This window comes from Strongylocentrotus purpuratus, unplaced genomic scaffold (assembly GCF_000002235.5).
Source record: "Strongylocentrotus purpuratus isolate Spur 01 unplaced genomic scaffold, Spur_5.0 spur5_scaffold_4, whole genome shotgun sequence".
NCBI lineage: Eukaryota > Metazoa > Echinodermata > Echinoidea > Camarodonta > Strongylocentrotidae > Strongylocentrotus > Strongylocentrotus purpuratus.
Window position 1 is genome coordinate 4,287,691 of NW_022145610.1, and position 22,997 is coordinate 4,310,687.

The 22,997-nt window shown below is 38.1% G+C and overlaps 1 protein-coding gene and 1 long non-coding RNA gene across 3 annotated transcripts in view; one reads left to right on the plus strand and one right to left on the minus strand.

Moving 5' to 3' along the window:
* The first annotated feature begins 5,078 nt into the window (after positions 1–5,078).
* The window catches only part of LOC100890372, a 31,018-nt gene continuing 13,099 nt past the window's right edge, over positions 5,079–22,997 (plus strand). Inside the window, exons 1-2 of one of the 2 annotated variants that reach the window (XM_030997098.1) lie at positions 5,079–5,205; positions 22,058–22,121. The gene's annotated coding sequence lies outside the window, so the exon portion shown is untranslated. The remainder of the gene's footprint in view (positions 5,206–22,057; positions 22,122–22,997) is intronic. The other variant, XM_030997097.1, reaches the window with a different exon arrangement.
* Positions 10,239–16,226, minus strand: LOC115929033. The gene is made up of 4 exons (XR_004066305.1): positions 16,050–16,226; positions 12,779–12,858; positions 12,029–12,187; positions 10,239–10,424 (listed from the first exon to the last, which is right to left on the minus strand). It is a non-coding gene; the product is annotated as an uncharacterized LOC115929033 (long non-coding RNA).

The window sequence follows — 22,997 nt, forward strand, 5'->3', positions numbered from 1 at the left end:
GATGAAAATTAAATTGCGCTAGCCAAATCAATGCCTTTAAATAAACAAAATGCTTTCTGTTTTTCCCAAGCGTAAAGAAAGCTTATTATCAGCCTCATCCAATCGACACATGTAGACAGCTGTTCACTGAGCTTTTCCTCAATAAATTTTGGTTTAGGATTTGAGTAGTACGCTGTCATCTGCGTATAATAATAGTTCACAGTCTATAACTAAATTGTAGAATCAGTCACTCGACGTTCTTTGTTGAACAATCCACCATCCTCCTCACACATAAAAGGTCTTACTAAATATTTGTAATAACTTACTTCATCAATAGTAATAATAATATTCAGTTCTTGGATAGCGCATATCACATTATATACATGTATAGTCCCTATGCGCTTCCAAAGATTGGAAATTATTACCCTAGCTTTAGCTTAAAGGTAAAGACCAGTTATGGTCATGCGATTGCATTGTGAAAGAAACGTTGTGGAATCGATCAGAAAAGGTTGATCATCTAGCATCTAGCATCTGCAAGGTTCTGGAATCATCAAAATGATAAGAAATTTGGCCCATTCTTCGTAAAGTTACAAGCACTATACACAGAAAGATGTATATGGGACTACCCTATATCTCTCACAGACCATGAGAGAAACAAATTTACCAAATATATGAATTAGTAGGCGGTTTCCCGGCAAATTTTTTATCATCATGTATTAGTCAAAACATATTCTTTCAGATGATTGGTAATGAGAGCTTCCATTTCATTTTTTGAAATTGGGGCATTTCCAATACTGGTCTTTACCTTTAAGCAGCCGCTATCAGCGCACAGTGCATTTCAAGGAATAATCCTACCAGATACCCATTTACCTAAGTCACTTCTCATCAATGATGTGTATAAGTCTGTAGATAAGGCCATCCAAACCACAAAATATGGAATTCAAATTTCCTCGCAAATAAAACTGATCGATCCCATGTGATAAATAAGTGAGTACTAGTATTGGCTTATGAAAAGAAGAAAAAAAAAACACATCCCTTTTTCCCCAGAATACTGGATTACGGATGGTCTGTCCACTTGCTGTTACTTTTATTTCACCCAGGTGAGCCTATACAAAAATGTATTGAATAGCGTACACATGGCTGAAAGAACTTGAATGTCCATAGATTCTTTGGACGATATTAAGGTCAATATTAATGAAAGCTGTGGGTAATTAAATAGAATTCAACTGTACTGCATGTTGAGATATATATTGTTTCCTACCGATAGAGGACGCTAACAGTTATATTTCCACATTTACTCATTAAGTATCCGGGTCAAAAGATTCCGATGACTTTTGAGAATCCATTTGACGTTGTCTATATATTAACTTCTCGGTTCGTGAGCATGAACAGGGGCGTCTCCAAAGACGGGGGGGGGGGGGGGGGGGGGAGAAGGAGGTTGCGACACCCCCCCCCCCCCCCCACCTGTCAGGATATTGTCGGTAAAATTGCGCTGCCGTCGGGAAAAAAGAGAAAAGGGGGAGGGAAAAAAAGAGAGGGAAAGGGAAAGAAAAGAAAGAAAAAAAAGGAACAGAAAAGAAAGGAAGGAAAAGAAAGGAAAGAAAGGAAAAGAAAGGAAAGAAAATAGAATAAAGAAAGAGACAAAAAGAAAAAGAGGGAGGAGAGGAAAGAAAGGAAAAAAAAAGAAAGACAGAAAATGAGAAATAAAAGAAAAAAGAGAAAAGGTAAACAAAAGAAACGGGGATGAAAGAGAGGAGAGAGAGGGGAGGTAAGAGCCTGAGAGAAGAGGAGTGGGAGTAAAAGAGAAAAGGGGTTGTTGGGTGAAGTCGTCTCGTCGAGGGAGCAAAAAAGACACGGTAAATATGTGTCGGGTCAGCTGTGTCGGTATTCTTGCTCGATCCTCGTGTACTTTATCAATGCAGAAGTTTGAAGTCGGTGGGATGTATATTGTTGGTCGGCCGACAAGTTTTTTTCCCTACGAACTGTGACTTTTTATCCGCTGTGACGACTTCGAGAGTGACTACAACTACAATACTTGTATTTTATCGAAGTTTCACTTTAAATCCTTTAATATCAGCTAAAGAAATCAGAGGTTTAAAATTTTCGGGGAAACTAAATTCAAACAAGGATTAAGAGTCAACAACGGTACGACGAATCGTCTTCCTTTCTCTATATTTTGATGAAACGCCAAAAAATTCCGCGCTTTGCGCGGAAGGGGAAAACTTCATTTAGACGAGTCGAGAATGACAACGAATCATCTTCTTTCTCTAATAATTTAAGGAAACGTCAAAGCTTCCGCGCTTCGCGAGGGAGGAGGGAAATTGAATTCAGATAAATTAGGGTTAAGAGTCGCGAACGGTACAACGAATCGTCTGCTTTCTCTAATAATTTAAGGAAACGTCAAAGCTTCCGCGCTTCGCGCGAGAGGGGGAAGATGAATTAGACAAATAGGGCTTATTAATTAGAGTCGAACACGGTGCAGCAAATCGTCTTCTTTCTATAATAATTAAATCAAACGTCAAAGCTTTTCACCGCGCGCTCTAATAAGGGATTCACTTGCTCACTACTGCCCCTCCCTAGAATAAGATCCTAGCTCCGCGCCTGCATTAAAATATATAGCTATGATCTGACTAATTTGACAGAATGATTCGTTTATTTATGTCGACGAGGAAAATGACCATTTGCGCATACGCAAGTACTATATATAGTCTATAGTAAAAACAATTTAGCCTTCGGCCCCGGGTTTATAGGGTTAACTTTGTAGATATTGGGACATTTAATATTGTCGGTAATTGGTGGCTAGTTTTGTCGGTAATCGTTGGCCTCTAACCCCCCCCCCCCCCCACTGAAAAAGGTCTAGCGACGCCCCTGAGCATGAAGAGTGATGATGGTTATTTTTACCTGTATGACTGCTATTAGAAAACATTAATAATTGTTAGCAACAGGCGCGCCGGAAGCAGTTTGGGATTGGGGGGGGGGGGGGGGAGGGGGCAAACATTCCAGGGGGCTCACCTTCCAGGGGCAGTGACGTACTGAGCAAAACGTTTGGAAGTGTGGGGGGGGGGGGCAGAATTTGCATCACCACCACTCTTACATGCAGGCCCCGTGGAACGTTTTTCAAAGTGGAGCATTAACGATCAGGTAGAGCGTAAACCCCGAAAGCTCAGGGTTTTTAGGCATTAAATTACGGTCAGATAAGCATATTTAGATTTAGATTTGTGACACTGGCAGGTCACTAATTATTGGTGGAGTGTCCAGGGAGCAAACCCCGGAAGCTCTGGGGTTTTAGGTATTTAATTACGGTCAGATGAGCATCCAGGGGCCCGCCTAAGGGGCTTCGGTGGGGTCCAGGGGGTAGAGCCCCCGGAAGCTCTGGGGTTTTAGGTATTTAATTACGGTCAGATGAGCATCCAGGGAACCGCCTTAAGGCCTTTGGTTGGGTCCACGGGGGAGAGCCCCTTAGAAGCTCGGGGGTTTTAGGTATTTAATTACGGTCAGATGAGCATATTTTGATACCTCGTTTGTGACATTGGCAGGTCACTTATTTTTCTCTCTCTCTCTTTCTTTCTTTTTCTCTGTTACATACTTTTTCAAAAAGTAATGGGGGCTCGAGCCCCCGAGTCCAGCCGTTTTGCAGACCATGACATAAAGCCTTCTAAATAAGCATATTTTTCGCCCGACTGTAAATTTGGGAATTTCTAATTTTTCAACAAACACATAAAAAGGTTTGACTTACCGGAAAAAAAATACCGGAAAATCATTTCATTTCAGCAACATTTGTAAATCACTGGCATCGAATAAGTAATACCCCCCCCCCCCTCCTACTTAGTACAACAGCGTTCAGGGGCTCATGTCTTCTCACCCTATAACAACAAACACACACGCTTTTCCATTTTCTCACGATATGTCCACGATATGCGCGTATCGCTATTATGAAAAAACCTCCGTTGATAAATGTAGGTGTCATGCGCAATGTTTAGGAAATATAATTTCTGTTAACTTTCCTTTTCTTTGAATGGAATTTTATATGTGATTTAATTAAGGTTTTTATTATTGTTATGTTCTTTGGGGTTTAAAAGACAAGCCATCTTTACTCATTTAGTGTTTTTTTTTTTTTTGGGGGGGGGGGGGAAATGCGTTTTGCCCCCCCCCCATTTTTTTGATTGGGGGGCAACTGCCCCCCTGCCCCCCCCCCCACTTCCGGCGCATATGGTTAGCAACCAGACGGCCGACGGCTTTAGGTTTAATGAGGATTAATGCCTTACCAAAGGACACTATTGCATCGACTTGGTGGAACCCGGGTCACCGGAGTACGAGACCATTGCTCTACCGAATGAGCTATCACGCCTCCACAAGAGGAAAGTTTTATTTAGCTCACTAAAATGTATGTGCCATGATCAATTTTGTTTTCAGTGCCCAAATAATTAATTATTCTCGCCCTGTCTTTTTGATTCACCACTGATTTTCATAGTGTGCCCCTTTTCCATGACAGTTTAAATTTGCTTCTTTTCTTCTTCACTTCTTTTCTTCATTTTCTCACTTGACGCCATTAATGTGTCTACATTTGCCCCCCCCCCCCCCCCCCCCCCCTCCGCGACAGTAACATTTCAATCCAGGCTCCCCTTTTCAATATTTCCATTTCCATAGGTCCTATTATACCCCGGGCCATTTCCAAATGTAGTCATTTTGGGATTGACTTATTTTGAACTTCATGTTGCCCTAACCCTTCTCTATTTATATAGACACCTTTGATATGTCATTTCTATTCCTTGCCCTATCCCTCCTATCCCTTAATTGTATTATTACATTTTCCCCTGCCCATTTATTAGGAAACACGATTAGAATGGCTTTTGCCAGGTTTAAAAATATCACAAGGTTTTAAAAACCAATTACTTAATCCCGCATAAGACTGCACCACTACCATGCAAACATCAGTCAAACAGCATTGTCATTGCAGATCACATGATTGTGTGCCTACATCATCACATATCTTCCACAAAATAACAAAATGAAAAGTTGGCTGGAAGGATGCAGAGTTGAGAGCCCCTTGCTATGCTAGACTATAATTTTATAGATAGCGCCCTCATCGCTATCGAATTAATCAGCGCTAAAATAATATTGTTTTGAAGGGTCACTCAGGCCAGATCACCAGGGTTAAAGTTCCCACGATCACTACGGTACGTTCGTGCTTCTACGGCATTTTGTTGTCCAAGGTCCAATCATATGGTAAGTACATACATAAACTACAGATACTCTTAACACAATTCTTTTCATTGAGATGCGAATTTGTAGCTGTTACTCAATTTATGCAGACACTGCACTGACTGCTGCCGGTATCTTGCCTTGCCTTGCCGGTAATGTGACCGGTGCCGGGCTTGGCCGTTCATGCATACCGGGTATGCACCAAAGACGTTTAAATATAATTACTAGACGGAAAGCAGCACGCGCGGAAACCATGCAGACGAATGTGATTAGGCTCCGCCTCTTTTGGATCATTGAAGACAAAATAAGCACCCGAGGCGGCTTTTTGATTGGATATGAGCCTCATGAATATGTATTTTATCGATAGTATCGTTTTAGAAACCGGATAATATATTTGACCTCATTGCGTCACTTTAATTATGCAGATTTATGCACGACGCAGGCTACTCGCACAAACTGAGAAGATTTAGTTCATTGAGAATGGGTGAGTAATTGATTGAAATATGAGTAGATTAAGTGAATTTAGTCATCAATTTTGAAAAAGCTGCAATAGTCTTTGTGATCTACGGTAATTTCGTTACATTGTGAGACCGTTCTCAACAGATTTTTGGGGAAAAGACTAGGAAATTATTGCTCTTGAAATTGCACTTTGATTTTCATCGTCATGAAGTAGTTTGACTGCGGTTTGCCGTCATTTCACCCTAGTACTCCAGTTAGGGGCCCGGCCGTTCCGCCAGGCCCACCCGGGGAATTTCGGTGCTCATCTGCATCAAGATCAAACTTTCTAATCAAGTTTTATTTGAGATTTGATCGTCATCATGAATCTAATTCACCAATCATCGATTTAATTTAAATATAGATTTAACGTTACGCCTTACAATAATCTCTGAAGCATGATTTTTTTTTGATAATCCAAGTGGATTAATTCTTGTTAAAATCTTTAGTAGATGTTGACTCTGATGCCTGGCTTTACTTATCAGTGCCATCCGTTCGCTCAGTTGCATCCGTGTCAACTTTATATAGACCAAAATTATCTGTGACCATTGATAATCAAACAACTCCAAATCCTATTTCATTTAGATGTAAACCTGGAACTTATTAATAAAAAGTATTCAAAAAACATCAACACTAGGATTTGTTTAGACTATTTAATAATTAGATTTTGTGTGGGTCCAGCATGCTTGTCAAGTTATCATTAGAGTCTAGACCTTGACCTTACTAGAGTCTACTAGATCTAGATCTAGACCCCTATCAGTAGCGTACGCAGGATTTTTTCAAGGGGGAGGGGGGGGGGGTTAACATTTTGAAATCGGACCAAAAATTTCGCAACGACTCAGCCAGCCACTGAATAAGCATGGGGGGGGGGGGGGTAGGTCATCCATTTGGATTTTTTTTTGTATTAAAAAAAAAAAAACAACAACAACACTAAAAAAAAAAGGGGGGGGGGGGGGTTCCAGAAAAACATACACATAAAAAAAATGAAGGTAGGGGGGTTTACCCCCCCCCCCCCTGCGTACGCTTCTGACTCCTGTTATTACTTTTAATATATTATTAGAGATTTTTTTCTTTGAATTGTGCAGTTCATGTTGATAAATCTATTTGTGTAAGAGAAGACCCCTTGTCCACAATTATGTTTACTTATGAAGTCCACTTCTTCTTGTCTTAATAAACCAATTCTACTTAAGACTACTTTATATTTATAGGCCATATGAAGCACTTTTTGAGGCACAAGTTAAATCTTCCATTTGATTTTACTTTGTACTGTGGTCCATTAAATTGGAATGTTGATTTCCACACTATATTAAAATTAAGGCCAACCATGACATGAAAAATAGCTTTTATGCTAAATCTATTTTTATTTTGTTAAGGAGAAAGGGACGCCTTGATTGTCGTATTGATTTTGTTTTCTTTTTGTTCCAACAGATGGAAACTGATGAAGAGCTGGAAGGAGCTAACTGATGAGTAGACATTACAACATTTCTTATATTTTCAAGATGAAGCTGAAAGTCCCATGCAGGTAAAATTCTCAGGATATTTAGCACACAAATATTAAACGACCACCTATTAATTCACTAAAAAGGAAATGGAACTAAGTGTATGTTTCAAGTGTGTATAGTGGAGGGAATATTTTATTCTAGTTCTTCCCTTTCTTTGTTTACAAAGGCGACTACCGAAGATCCACGTCAGCTACAGGGCTTGTTTCCCAGCTGGGATGGGATAAACTGCACACACGTCGTCTTCTAGCACAAAGCACCATGCTCTTTAAAATACACCACCAGCTAGTCAACATTTGTCTTCCTCACCTCATAACCAAAGCTACGTACATCAGCAGAAGAGACCACACACTCAAGCTCTCTGTTCCTGAGGCAACAATCGACTCCTACAAGTACTCATTTTACCCCCGCACCATTCGCATCTGGAATCAACTACCATTCACTGCAGTTACTGCCCCAACAGTTGCTGCTTTCCAGATGACCGCCCTCCCTGTCATCAGAGGGTTGGAACCTCCTGTAGGTTCCAGAATGCTGTAAACCATATAGCAGCATGATTATTTTTACTTGCACGTCACTATTTTATTGTATAAAGCAATTCGTCGGCGTTTACATGAACCGTCGAATCCGTCCACTGAATTCAAAATCTTACTTTCGAGAAAAACGCGTTTGAAAGTTCGACATTTTCCAACATCGCTATAGCGCAATGTACGATAATTGATTTCGATAATTTTTAGTCAGTGTGAAAGCCTGAAACCAGCTTACAATCACCATATAAAAAACAAATCATAATTTTGAACAATCGTCGAGTAATGATAAAATAAAAATGATGATGTAATTTCGCACTACGCTTTTCCACAGAAAGTGGCAAACGGAGCGCATTCGACGGTTCATAAAAACAGAAAGTGAATACGCGCAGCACAAAAGCGCTGAATGTGCATGGATTCGTCGGTTCATGCAACCGTTCTTGCTCGTTTAATACACGCGCCCAATGCGGGTCATCGAACTTTTAATGTTGAACTGTACGAGCTTACCTATCGAATAATCTGGTTAGGGCTACTACTTTCATTTTTCTTAATGAGACTTTTAATTGATAAATGAATAATTCAGGAAATATCAGAACTTCATAAACATTTCCTAAATATTGATCTCTCTTCAAATTTTGTTCCTTTTAATATTGTTTCTGTTTCAATTTGTCTAATTAGCCATCCTATTCCCCCCTCCATCACATCTTGTTTCTCCAATCGTTTTCTATATAATTCATCTTTATATGGAGTTGAATTCAACCACTCATTGAATCATTGCATACTGCTTGGCCTCTCGATCATACCACTTAATTATTTTCTTTATCCTCTTTCTATTTTTCTTTCTCTTTCACTTTTCTGAATCAGTTTCAGTCTCCATATAATTTCGCTCACACACTCTCGTAATTTGGGTATTTTCATGATCACATAATTTCATTTCCAACCATCTCTCTTCGAAGACCTTGATTTATATGAACGAAAATGTAACCATAAGCTAAACACATTATTGATATCATGCTTGACATTTAGCATCTACTTCTAGTATAGGAAATAATCCTGAACTGAAGTTTGTAACCCCTTTTCCTTAAGTATGACAGGCAGATTACTACAATTATGTTGGAACATTGTATATGTTATCAAATAATAACTAAACACAACAAAATTATATTTTCACATCCAAAATTTATTTGACATCAATCTTAAACACACTTGACAATTATTTAATAATCAATAATCACAAATTAGAACTCTTTGAGTAATGACAACTGTGGCATTGATACCACTGACGATTGTAGTGTGACCTAATCTAAAAAAATCTAAAAAAATAACAGGACAATTTTCGAGTGTTACACATATTTGATGAATAAAAAAAATTCAATTCAAATCATGTACCATTCAGTGTACTTATTTTCTTGGGTTATATCATGAATTCAGCACAAGCTACATAATATTATCATGAGTTCCGAAACGATTTGAGTAAAGGTCAAATAAAGATCTGCATTAAAGTGAACTGGTAATAATGTTCATGATTTCACAATCAGCTGCTGACCTGGTATACTATACCTCATATTGTCATATAGGTACTGCACAAGAACAATGGTTTTCACAAAACCATGTAACACTTTATTCTCACATATATTTTCAGTGAATATATGTTTTTGAAATTATTTGTATTTACAGTGGGTTATTCCTTCATCAAAAGTTTTAGACACAGTGTCACAATTTCAAAAAACTCTCTAATACAATGCCGCCAGTTCACTAATTGTTATTAAATGCCCCTTGTCAATGTACTAAATTTGTAATGCGCTTATGGTAACTTTGCCTTGAACTTGTACTGATCTTCAATACCTAATATAAATAACCACTTAAAGAGGTAATGTTCGACACAGTAAGGGCTCAACATGATGTATGATCATGAACCCAACACTATACATATGCACATTAAGCCGGCACCCATTGACACCAAAACAAATTGAACATGCTTTCCCTACTGTCAGCTATTGTAGCTTTAACCAGATGTGATAGCTTGAAATATTCTATTTTACAAAAGTGGGCAATTGGCAAAAGATAATCAAAATAACTTTGATATGAATCATAATTACAACATGCAAGCATGCTCCATCAGTGTAACCATAGAATCATGAAAGGTTTTACATTCATTTGCATCAATTTATTGACAATTAAATTAGGCTGAATCTTTTATATTTCTCATTCATTACCTTGCTTTTTATAATTATGAAATTCTTAACCTTAAAATCTTGATGTTCTTACAGGTGTAATAATAATAATATTCTGCTTTTATATAGCGCATGATACATCAATACAACGATGTGTCTAAGCGCTTTACAGATATATATATATATTACCCAGTCATCAGATTTAGGCTTGCCCGCACACAAGCATGTTGTTCACTCCCTGGGGAGCATTCTGCCCAGTCCCCATTTTCCAAACGCACACTTGCTCATCCGACTACATTAACTTTTGCATCCTACCGGGTACCCATTTAACACCTGGGTGGAGAGTGACAAATGTAGATTAACGTCTCGCCAAAGGACATTAGTGATGCAGCAGAACTTGAACCCTGTACCTTGTGATCTGCAGTCGGATGACTTATTCACTAGACCACAACACCTCTATGATGAAAGTAAAGTTGAGTTATCACATTCCTGGAATCTGGTGGTACATGTACAAGAGATTGCAGCACAAAGCAAGTTCAGGACATCTCCACCTGAAAATAAAATAAAAAGATATAGGCATAAATAAAATAGAAAAACAAGTCAAACTGCATGTGATGTCTTGCCTGCACCTCGCAATTTGCCTATTAAGTATGAACACTACCAATTGATATCTCATGAGAAATTTGGTAGCATTCGGCCAAATTGACTAAAAACAGGTCAAATGACCAACCACTGGAAGGCAACACTATTCATTCACTAAAACATAATTGATTTTTGATCTTGGTAAAGAAATTCTTCCTCATAATTGCTGGGTGCAGGTTTAATGAAATTTGGACATATACTTTTGAAATGAGAATTTAACAAAAGGTTATTTTTGAAGCAAAATATAACACAAGTGACCATAATTCACCTTTGACCACGACCTTGGATATGAAAATTCTTCCACATAATCTACATGTATGATCCTTAATAATGATCGGTGCAAGTTTCATCAAATTGCTTACTTAAAAGTTTCTGAAGTAATATTAAACATAACTTACTTTTGACCTTGACTCTGTTCATAAAATTTATTCCACATAATAAAGTGATGCTTGATAATAGGCCATTTTCGTAATGTAACCAAATTTAATGCATAAGTCATTGTGAAGTGCCTCAATACATGTTATTTCATTCACCTGAAAAAAATAATAGTATTTCAATAGACAGAATCCGAACTGCATATATTAGTTGTTGCCAGGTTGGACAAACATTATGGCTTGACCTACCTAGCAACACTAAATATATGCAGTTTGCCTTCTGACTATTGAAATACTATTATTCTTATAAGGTGAATGAAATAACTTGTACTGAGGCACTTCACAAAGACGTATGCATTAAATTTGGTTACATTACGAAAATGGCCTATTGCTATGTGCAGTTTTCATCAAATTTGGACATAACCTTTTGAAATGAGAGTGATTTTAAATTGTTGATGCCACGGTAGGAAAAAGTGGTACCTATGTCTCACTCTAGCTATGCAGACAAGACAAAAAAATCTTCAGAGAATCATGACAATTAAATAATGACTGTGTAAATCACTCTGCTATCAAGTACGTTAAAAAAAAAACACTTGACAGTTGACTTGTACATGTACAGTACCTTCTTATAAAAAGAAAGAAGGCATTGATCACAATGATAAAAAGGAAAAAAACAAAAAACAAGAATGGCAACCCTCTTTCTAGAAAAGGAATGGGAATAAGATAGAAGAGAACATGCTCAGATCTGTACAATGATCAGATGAATTGCAACAACCTTCAGAGAGGGAGAAGGTGTTCCCACGAGCTAGACACCCACGATCTATATGGCCCACACGATCAACAATCTATGATGTAAACGGCAAACAACACATACAGCTCACTAGCTAGACACTAGGTGAAATAGACCTACAAGCTTGACACTGCGTAATACAGATATTGAGTCTAGCTCATGGTCCTTTTTAACTTATGGTCTAGCTTGGGGGCCTTTTTTACGTGTAGGATACCAAGTGTCTAGCTTGTGGGCTATAGCTGTACCTGTTAGGGATTATTCAATTTTGTGAAAAGAAGATGAATAGAATAATCTCGAATGTCACATTCAGGCCAAAAACTGAAGTTATTTTATAAATACTGTCACTCACCAACTGTGAAATCTTTAGATTATATAGCCCTTGCTGCTGGAGAAGTAGTAGTCACTTTGGGTTTTCAGTATTCAATAGATTGCTTCCTCACATTTTGCAGTCAATCTACCATAATCCCAACTGCAGAATGCCTTTCACTGCATAGTGCAACCATGTATTCTGGGATGAATTTAGAAAACATAAAATATATGAATTAATACAATTGACTACTGCAGCAAATCAATTTATGTGACGAATCGTTCAACAGATGGCATCTGATATACTGGACAGGACAGGTACCAGTATGTTAAACTCGATTGAGATTCATTATCAAATAAGATAATATTCAAGACAATAAGGTGTACAAATGAACCTTATACTAGCATTTGTCACTTAAAAAAGAAAATAATCACACTGTTATCATGTCATCATGTCATGTCGATTAACATATTCTCACCAGGGCATGTGAGTTAAAGTCTCACCTCCCTGTTCTCACTGCACATTCTACCACACTGTAATTTTCAAGATATTGACACAGTGGGGGGGGGGGGGGGGGGGGGGGGTGGGGGTGGGAGGGGGAGCTGTCCTATATTTGAATGTTAAAAACAGCACATGTGCCAGAACCTATCTAGTCAATTTCCAAATTGTATGGCGGTATGTGACAATGTGCAGTCATACATGTACTTACCTTATCACAATTATTCTTTTGTTGAACAAACAAGACATAAAGAAGACATAAAGAAGAAAAAAAGGTCAAACTGAATTACTTACCAGATCACACAGCACTTTTCACGAGAATACAGCCAAAGGTCATGCCAGGATTTCTGCGACAAACTTCCAACTATCTATTGCTGGAAAACAAATGAAAAGTTTCAATTTTTATTATTATTTGCGAAGTTGACCTGGCCGGGTCTTGTCATAGATTACAGTTTGAATTCATAAACATACCGTTTCACTGGTTCTGAGATAAAAATTGGATAACTCGTATAAAGGAATTCCGTAAATTTCGCCTTTGGAAATACGTAATTAAAATTTTAAAAATATAAAAAACATAAAAAAGAACTAAATATGTATTTTTCTTCTGTCTGATTTTTTATTTCAATTAGATCTAAATCAAGAAAAATGAGGGAGAAAGTTTTTTTACCAAAACTTATGGAAGTGGTACAAAATCGGTAGCAATCGATCAATCTACCCCTGTTGTGCGAGCCGTAAAAGTACCGTCTACATGGGAAATGTTGGCAAAAGTCTGTTTTATTAAAGAATGACCCATACCAGATGGTTATTTCTGTCTAACCCAAACCATGCTACCCAATCCTCAGGCTGAACTAAACTGAAGTAGTCTTACATTCTCAATAATCACCAACCTAGACCGAAAAATCAGTTCAACGTCGCTATTCACAAGGACCGCTATTCATAAGGTCCGCTGTTCATAAGGACCACTATTCATAAGGTCCGCTATTCATAAGGTCCGCTTTTCATAAGGACCGCTATTCATAAGGCTGCTTTTCATAATTTGAGAAAAGGGTTCCTATTCATAATACTAGAAAAGCCTGAGGGCCGCTATTCATAATACAAGAGAGTCGCTTTTCATTTAGAAGAGGGTCCCTATTCATACAAAAATGAAAGTCAAATAAGCAATAAACAAAATGATAATAAGAAAGCAAAATGGATAGGGGACACCCCACGGCTTAGGGGTGGGTGCAGGGGGGGGGGGGGGGGACGCCACATGGCCCGAATATTTGTAGAAAACATTCATTGAAAACATACTTTTAAAAAATAAAAAAAAAGGCATGCCCCAATAAGATATGTGACCCATCATCCCGGGCCCTAGCCCCCTCCCCCCCCCCCCATCAGTCCGACCAAGCTGCGCGATTCGACCCACCCACCCTGAAGTATTTCCTTGGTACAAGTGCATATTATCGACAATTCTCGTCCAAGTAGTTCATAAATGGCGTAGCCTGTGTGTGTTTCATGGGGGGGGGGGGTGGGGGTGTAGCACCGTTGCCATCAAGGGGTTGATCTAACATGTCCCTAATCCTCAGCAAAGGAAGGAAGCGACAGACAGGGGGTTATAGGGACTTAAGTTATAAACTATATTCAAGCTTTTCGTAAATATACAATACAAGTAAGGATTTTCAAGATTTTAAGACAAATAAGATTCGATTTTGTGACCATAAGGCATTATGGGAACGGTGGCGTCCCCTGTATCATGTCTTTTCTTTTCATCTTTGATAATCATATAGAGACATCCCCATAATCTAGCTTATATATTTCCCCCGCTCCAGTGGGGACAAGAGAAAGGAAAACATAACACACCCATAATCCTATCATAATTTGCCCCCTTTATGGGAAATCTTGCTCCCCCCCCCCCCCCCCCCCCAACTTAGAGTCAAACTTATAAACATTTATTTTGGTGACAATTAAGACGATACATTTTTCAAGGAAACCACCTCAGCCACCCCCCCCCCCCCCAAAAAAAAAAAATAAATAAAAAAATAAAATATATATATATATATATATATATATATATATAAATGTCCAATACCTGACTGTCCGAGTCGTCATCATATAGGCGTAGGCGGCATGGGGGTGGAGGGTGGGGCTGGATATTTTATAATTCAAATTCAAATTTTATTGATTTAAAAAGAATCTTCAATTTGTGAATGTATGGAGAGAAAAGGTGAGTAGATCTACACAAATCACAGAACCAATTAAGGCTGTTGTAGTGTGTGTCAGTATCATCAGGACAGAGCCATAACCAACCAGGCCCCTATTAGTTATTAGCGTCCCCGCACAGAAATTGTGTACTCAAGTAATAAACATCGACAAGTAGTACCCATACTCATCTCACTATTACAATAATATCAAAACAAAACAAAAGGCAAGGGATTGAAACAATGAATGGTACCACAATTATTTGCATACTAAGTTAACTAACACAAACAGTAGAGATCTAAATCTAGACAAAATCTAGTCACTAATTTCAAAGTTAAACTCATAGTCTTAGAGCACCCTGACACTTGCACGATATTGGTTTGTGCATGGTTTGCCCATCGTTTCATGCCATGTTTCTGCCATAACGGGAAGCGTTTGCGGAACATGCTGGAGGATGAGGCCCATGCGGGACAAAGCTTGAAATTTGTGGCAGAATTTTCAAAATGTTTAAAATTTTGGCACAACAAATTTGGTGGACAACTTTCGTGAACACTTCAGGAACTATGAGTATCCTATACGTATTCTACCTGTGTCCATACTGACCGGTGCGTGCCAATGCCAGAGTGGCACGCATGTTTTTGACTAATTCACGATGGATTTACGAATGAATTAATTGCTCATAATTTGTGCATCGGCTGCGGATACTTCCCGCAGTTTTCACATTACTTGCGCATTGTTTACCCATGTGCATTCAACGGCACAGAAAACTAAGGAAAACAGGAAAGAAAAAGTGACGGCAAAGAGCTAGGGTCTTATAACACTGCGTGAATATTAATGGCGTGAACAATATTTAAGTATGGCCTATATGGGGGAACAAAAATTTGTGGAAGTGTCAAGGTGGCTAAACTCTTACTTAACTGAGTCTAAACTCTAGTTTAAAATAAAATGAATAGTAGTGAGTGACAACCTGCAACCATGGCATGAGCAACACCATGCATGCACCAGTCTACAGTACAGTCCAGACTTAACCGCCGTCGACACTTAATAATTTCAACAGTAATACTCAAAAGTCTACCCATATTTAAAAAAACGAGGGAAATGATAACACATTAGAGTTTAATTTAAGATTCATAGTACGAACAATCGTCCGTCTTGACCTCGACCTATAGTAATTAGTATATTGTCCATTGAAATTGATTTTATCGAAATCTCTAGATTTACTAACATCTAAATCAACAGGTGGGACAATCCGAGTTTTGAGTTCGAAATATCTGCTTAAATGTGTTATAAATTCGTATAATTTAAGCAGCGACTTCTGATTTTCATTAAATTCATGCATCTAATCTCATAAAAGTACAACTAGGTACACGAAACACAGTTTGCTTACCAATTTTTACATCCCGTTCAGACGATGCTACAGATTCGACGGTTCATCGTCTGCTAGAATTTAAGGAGGGTTGGTTTCATGAACCGACGAATCCGCATTCGACGGTTCATGCAATCGCTCCGCGCAACGTTTCGTTTTTAGTAAAAATATAAACATGTTTTTGTCAAAAATTATCTCAAATCAGCTTCTGAAAATTTGTCAGTAGAAAGATATCATAACAGTCAACGCAATTATGGAAAAAAAAATATTTTGAAAAATTTGCCAAAAATCGACGGATTCGACGGTTCATGTAAACGCCGACGAATTGTACACCCTTTTGTTGTCTGCACCTTCACCTGCTGTCACAACACATCCCATCCCAGTATAGCTTGGAAAAGCTGCTTCAGGGATTACCTCATCAAGTATCAAGTCCTTATTTACAGGAGGTCCTGTGTGTAGAAGAACGATGTCTAATGCACATTCAAAGCACTACATAATCATGATAATGATCATACATGTAGGGTATACACAGGACCACTCATTACTTTTTTTTTGTAAGTGGTCCTTTCACTTCTTGAGCAATGAAGATGAAGAAGAACACAACATAAGATCAACGAAAGTCTGTTTATACAATGAATTATGGTTGATATGTATCTATTATTATCACTTTTTAATTGAAGTACCTACATTGCTTTCTCTTATGTAGGATGATGCTTCTCTACAGTGGATGGTGAAAGCATGCTGATTACAAACCCAGGAGAGGAATAAAGAACAGATCATATCTAGAGATGTGGGCCTACTGCACTTCATACAAGCAAGTGTGCTAATATACCATGTAGGTACCCCCAATAAACTATTGTAGAACACATTTATCATGCAGAAAGTTATAGATCTGACAATTATATTTTTCATTGTCCATTGACTTGTAAAAGAATACTTGACTGAATATCACAATTGTGATTTAGATTAAAACTAAAATGTCAATATACATGAAATATAAGTCTACATAACGTATGTTTCAATAGCATTATTTCCTGTACATTCTCTGTTCCCAAGTTGTTTGGTCATTTTATGTAAACCGAGTACTATTCATTTATGACCACAAGTTTACATTACAAGTACATTGTACATGTACCAGTATTACTTATTTCATACTTGTCTGATCCAAGCTCCATCAGGCCTATTGTCTTAATGGGATCATCAGAAATAATCTAACATGTGGTCAGTAACTAGTTTTATAGGAAAAAAAGTTTAGGTTTTCCCACTAGAACCCCAAGTGAATATTAGTCCTTCCTCTTTTTGTCAGAGCAGGTATCAGGGTGTATGTTATTAGTTGTTGTTTATTTTCTTATACACTGTATCTTATTTCATTTTTCCATTCAACAGACTTGGGTTATCATCACAGCCCTTTCTTCTGAAAACTAGCCTACAACTTCATCGATGAATGCAGAAGACATCTACATGGGACTACGTCTTAAAGATGCCCCCTCATATAATGAAAGAGGACAGTAGAAATGGGTTTAAACTTGAATATTTACATACTATTTATTTATTATTTGTATTATATGTTTGTAGAATACCACATTTAAAAAAAGCTAATGAATTTATCATCTCGTCAACTTTCAAATAATTAAAGATAACTAATCATCAATGAATAAACGTTAATGACATTTTAACAATGTCAACTACCATCTTATAGGATGAAACTGAGTGCTGGGCAGAAAGAAATTTCCTTGAAATTTGAGTGATAAAGATCTATCAGTCTATATCAAAGATTGAATCAATCAATGATATTTTAATTATAATTATACATGTTGAAATTCATTTACCTCAGTCTATGGACTTCTGTATTTGAAGTTTTGTAGATTATTACATTATTGCTGCTTCAAGTATTGTATGTAAGAAGGTTTGAAAGACAACCCTCTAAATGCACTAAATATGGAAACTGCTAATCATCGTTGCCTGTTGTATCCAAACTGCTAATTTTAATAGAATCATGTTTTGATACTTCCTAGCTTAAGAAAACAGGGGGGGAGGGGGTTGTTATCCTCTTCCTGGTGCTGTTTCTAAATGGACCATGTAACAGGTTGCAAAAGTGTAAACAATATTATATTTGTTATATGTTTATATTAGAAGGATTTAGAAAATGAAAACGTTTTGAATTATAGAATTACTGTTGCTAGAAGTAATGGCAGTATTGATGTGTAAGGGAAGGGGTGGTTTTCCCAGTGAAATTAACGGTATACCAATGTCAAATTGATAAAAAAGAGAAAACTATTCCTAAAAATAAAATTATAAAGGACATGGGCCTCCCAACTAACTAACCCTGGTACCACTCCTGTTTTTTTTTTTTTTTTTTTTGTTTTTTTTGGAGGGGGGGGGGGCGCCCAAATTCAAAATTTCCAGTGTTAAATTCCATTGTCTTTAAACAAAAAATATGTCAAGATATTGAAAAACAATGTTTCACTTTCCGTTTTCAATTCGAATAAAATGATTAACCTATTTTCCAATCTCTCTGGTCTCTACATTAAAAATGTTCAAAGCTCCTGCAAAGGCTGCAAAAAGGAAAAGTGAAGATAATCCAAGTGAAATGTGGACAGTAATGGAGTGAATATGGATCAATGGTTGATCGTAGTTGATAACGAGTAAATGTAAATGAATGGTATTACGACTGAAAGTGAGACAGAAAGGAACTGCAACAGGTTGTTCAGTCAAGACAACAAACCGTTAGTTGCAGAAGATAATTTACGAAAGACAGAGAAAGAGAGAGAGAAAGGGAAACATTAAGGTACGATGAGAGTGGGTGGAGAAAAACCATCCTTTTTGCCACATAATTTGTTTGTATAAAATAAGGACACTTTATGATAGCATATTTAAAATGTATAATCATAGCCAGAGAATGTGTTGTTATATGGCTTATAGCATGTTTGAGTTAATAAAACAAAAACAGACCCAGTTATTGATAGACTAAAAAGGGAATAAGATCGGATCAGTATTTCTTATTCAATGAAGTTAAGGCCACTCCCCCATATTAAAAAACAACAACAACACAACAACGAGAGGTCCACTTCCCGATGCATTCTGGGTACACCAGCTGCTATACTGGTGATCGATAATACAAGTTCGAGCGCGTATTTCACCTTACGGTGATCGCATCAGAATAATCTACGCTGATTCGCTGAATCACTTGCATTGCTAGCGCGCAGCGTGATGAATAAATTACCCATAATTCCGTACAGTAGATTATTTGACCTCTCTATTTACGCTGATACGCGTATTGTCTTTTACCATGTAGTGAACATCATTCCAGTACACTTTTCGTGGGGAGCATCCTTCAGAATGCATAATTCATAGGGCTCATGAATTATGCAAGGGGGCTTATTTTGGCTTCTAATGGATCCGGACAAAATGGCGGAGCTTGGGGGGCCTGGTATGCACTACACGGCGCGCGCGGGCCAGCTCCATTACTTCAGTCTCTTACTAGTTACGGTCTTAAAGGGGAAGGGGAAGTCTACCCTGACATTAAGTTGGCTTTCATAGAAGCAGAAAAAGTGAGCAACAGGTCAATAAGATTGGGTGCTATTTCTAGTATTTGAGCAAATTCTGATTCAAATCAGATTTTTTTTTAACTTTAAAAATTCTTAACTTTTCAGTTTTCTCATTATTGACTTTTGTAACCGGAATATGGTCACTACTAGACCGAAAGCTTCAGTCTCTATAAATCTTCGGTTGTTCCACTGAGACTACGTCTGGCTCCACTAGACCTCCGGTTATAGAGACTGAACGATCGCCTATACCATCGTATGTTGAAGATATCACGGCTAGATTTTACTACCGTTAGGCCCCTCCCACAAACATGACAAACTTGCCACGGCCGTATTGTTAAGTCTAGATCTATGCCCCCAAAATCCCCCAAAATCCCCCAAAATGTCATTTTACCTCGTGTAGATCTATATCCAATTTTAAATTAGGCCTAGGCTATAATACATTGGTTCCACTTACTAACTTGACTGAAATAATCCGTTTAATGGTCCCTTTTAAGGAAATTATGGGTCAAAATCGACATCCATGTTGAAAATCTTGCAAGCCGTGTTAAACTCTGGCTGCCGTCAATCTCATTCCTTCTAGTCTACGCCGAAGGCAAAATGATTATGAAGGAAAAACTGTGATAACGCCATTACGAACATGTAGATGGCGCACAGTTTTTCCTTCATAATCATTTTGCCTTCGGCGTAGCCGTAGACTAGAAGGAATGAGATTGACGGCAGCGAGAGTTTAACACGGCTTGCAAGATTTTCAACATGGATGTCGATTTTGACCCATAATTTCCTTAAAAGGGACCATTAAACGGATTATTTCAATCAAGTTAATAAGTGGAACCAATGTATTATAGCCTAGGCCTAATTTAAAATTGGATATACACGAGGTAAAATGACATTTTGGGGGATTTTGGGGCATAACAATACGGCCGTGGCAAGTTTGTCATGTTTGTGGGAGGGGCCTAACGGCTAAAATCTAGCCGTGATATCTTCAACATACGATGGTATAGGCGATCGTTCAGTCTCTATAACCAGAGGTCTAGTGGAGCCAGACGCAGTCTCAGTGGAACAACCGACGATTATAGAGACTGAAGCTTTCGGTCTAGGTCACTACTAGGTCTAGTATCAGTTTCGCTGACCTGTTCCTCACATTTTTTTGCTTCAATCAATGGTGGTTCCACTGAGAATGGTGTAGACAAGGGGCAGGGGGGTCTGAGCTGCATCTGGCCTAGACCGAAAGCTTCAGTCTCTATATCGTCGGTTATTCCACTGAGACTACGTCTGGCTCCACTAGACCTCCGGATATACAGACTGAACGATCGCCTATGCCATCGTATGTTGAAGATATCACGGCTAGATTTTAGCCGTTAGGCCCCTCCCACAAACATGACAAACTTGAGGAGAAATACATCATTCATCTTCAATTGCAGTAATTTTCTAGGCAATTGTCAGTCCCTAAAAGTTCCCTTTTTACCCCCCTTCTCCACGAAATAGAAATATAAAAGAAATAAAAGGACTTACCAAGCTTTTGGCTGCTTCTCGATGACCCACGTCAAGCATTCTGTCCGACAGAAATCAAAATGGCGGCTAATGAATATTCAAATACGATAATGGGGATTGTTGACCTCGCCTCGGCTAGCTCCTCCGCGCGGCACGTCGAGGATAGCGCGCGCAAGTGAAGCAGACAACACGAGAACTCAAACGATGCGAGATGTACATGTACGTGCACGTACGCGCATGTCTATGAATGAGGTCAATGGGGTGGAGACTAAAATATTAATGAATATTCATTACTTTGATTCAAGATGGCTGACGTCTGAAGACAGTCAAGTGGAAGAGATAATAACACTTTTTTGAAGAAGATTTTCATATGCAGAGGTCCAAGGTACATATTTTCTTAATGTTTATCATGTGGGGTTTACTTCCAAATGCCAATTGTACATGTTAGTGCATGCGATTATAACAAAAAAAGGATTTAACTTAGCGTCAGGGCAGTATCGTCTTATCGTATACCCGTAGAGTGTATCTTCAACGTACGATGGCATAGGCGATCGTTCAGTCTGTATATCCGGAGGTCTAGTGGAGCCAGACGTAGTTTCAGTGGAACAACTGACGATATAGAGACTGAAGCTTTTGGTCTACGTCTGGCCTAGACCGAATTTTCCGTCTCTTTCGTTCGTTAGCCTCTTATTGGGGTAGGGTCGGCTCTTTCTTGAGAGACGGAAGCCGACTATACGCATTCCCTTGCTAACACCATGGCCATTTAAGGCCATATTTTTATGCCCCGAAAATCCCCCCAAATGTCATTTTACCTCGGGCATGTTTTATTGTAAATTAGGCCTAGGCTATAATAAATCGGTTCTACTTACCAACTTGACTGAAATAATCTGTTTAATGGTCCGTTTTTAGGAAATTATGGGCCAAAATCGAAATCGAGTTAAAATACATCTTGCAAGATTTTTAACATGGATTTCATTTTATTAAACATAGACCAGCATAGTGCCATACTCCATAGGCGAGCCAAGAGCCAATGTACTAATCATCAGCAAGTCAGGTAATTTTGACCCTCTTTTATTTAGCATTCCTCATTCTTAATTGCTTAATTTGGCCATGCTCAATTCAAAGCTGACAAGAACAAGGACTTAATTTTTGTTATGGCTCATCGAGTCATCAAGAGACAAGAGTATCTACGATGTCCATTTACGTTCTACAATGTACATGCAATCTCTAACAGTAACACACAACTATTCGGAAAGGAGGCCACGCTAAGTTGCCGTGCCCCTGAACTCCAAAGTAAATTTCCTAAAACTTTCAAAAATAAGGCCTTCAAGGGTAAATCTGTAGCCCAGTTTCCGCTCGCCTGAGCAGTCTTTCACAGATAACTCCTCTGAACATGAATTATACAGGTGCCATTGTATAATTGTACATCATTTTGTAGCGAAAACTTCTAACTTACCATACCATATCATTCTTTTTTGTGAAGTCCTAAGCCACCGTCCGTAGATCGCCATCTGCCATGTACATGCTGCGCACTAACTCACATGTATCGCAATATCTATGATACTTTCAAAAACGTTTTTTTTTACCATATACCAAAATTAGAGAGGTGACTTTTTGTATAACTTTTCATAAATAAATGGACACGATTTAACACTCGCTGCGGATTATCCTATTGATTACAAAAATGTGAATATAAATATTTCTAAGCTATAAATTGTTTATTTTTCATAATGATGTCTATCTTATAAATGCAAAATTACGTATCAATGTGCAAATACTAAAATTTGACTATGAGCTGAAAATTCTAATATCAGATACAACACAAGGTGCTGATCTAAATATGTTTGTTGCCACTCTTGAAACTAGCAAAAATGAGACCTAAATTTGCAAGTTTATGCAAAAATCTATAGTTTCATAATAATAATTATAA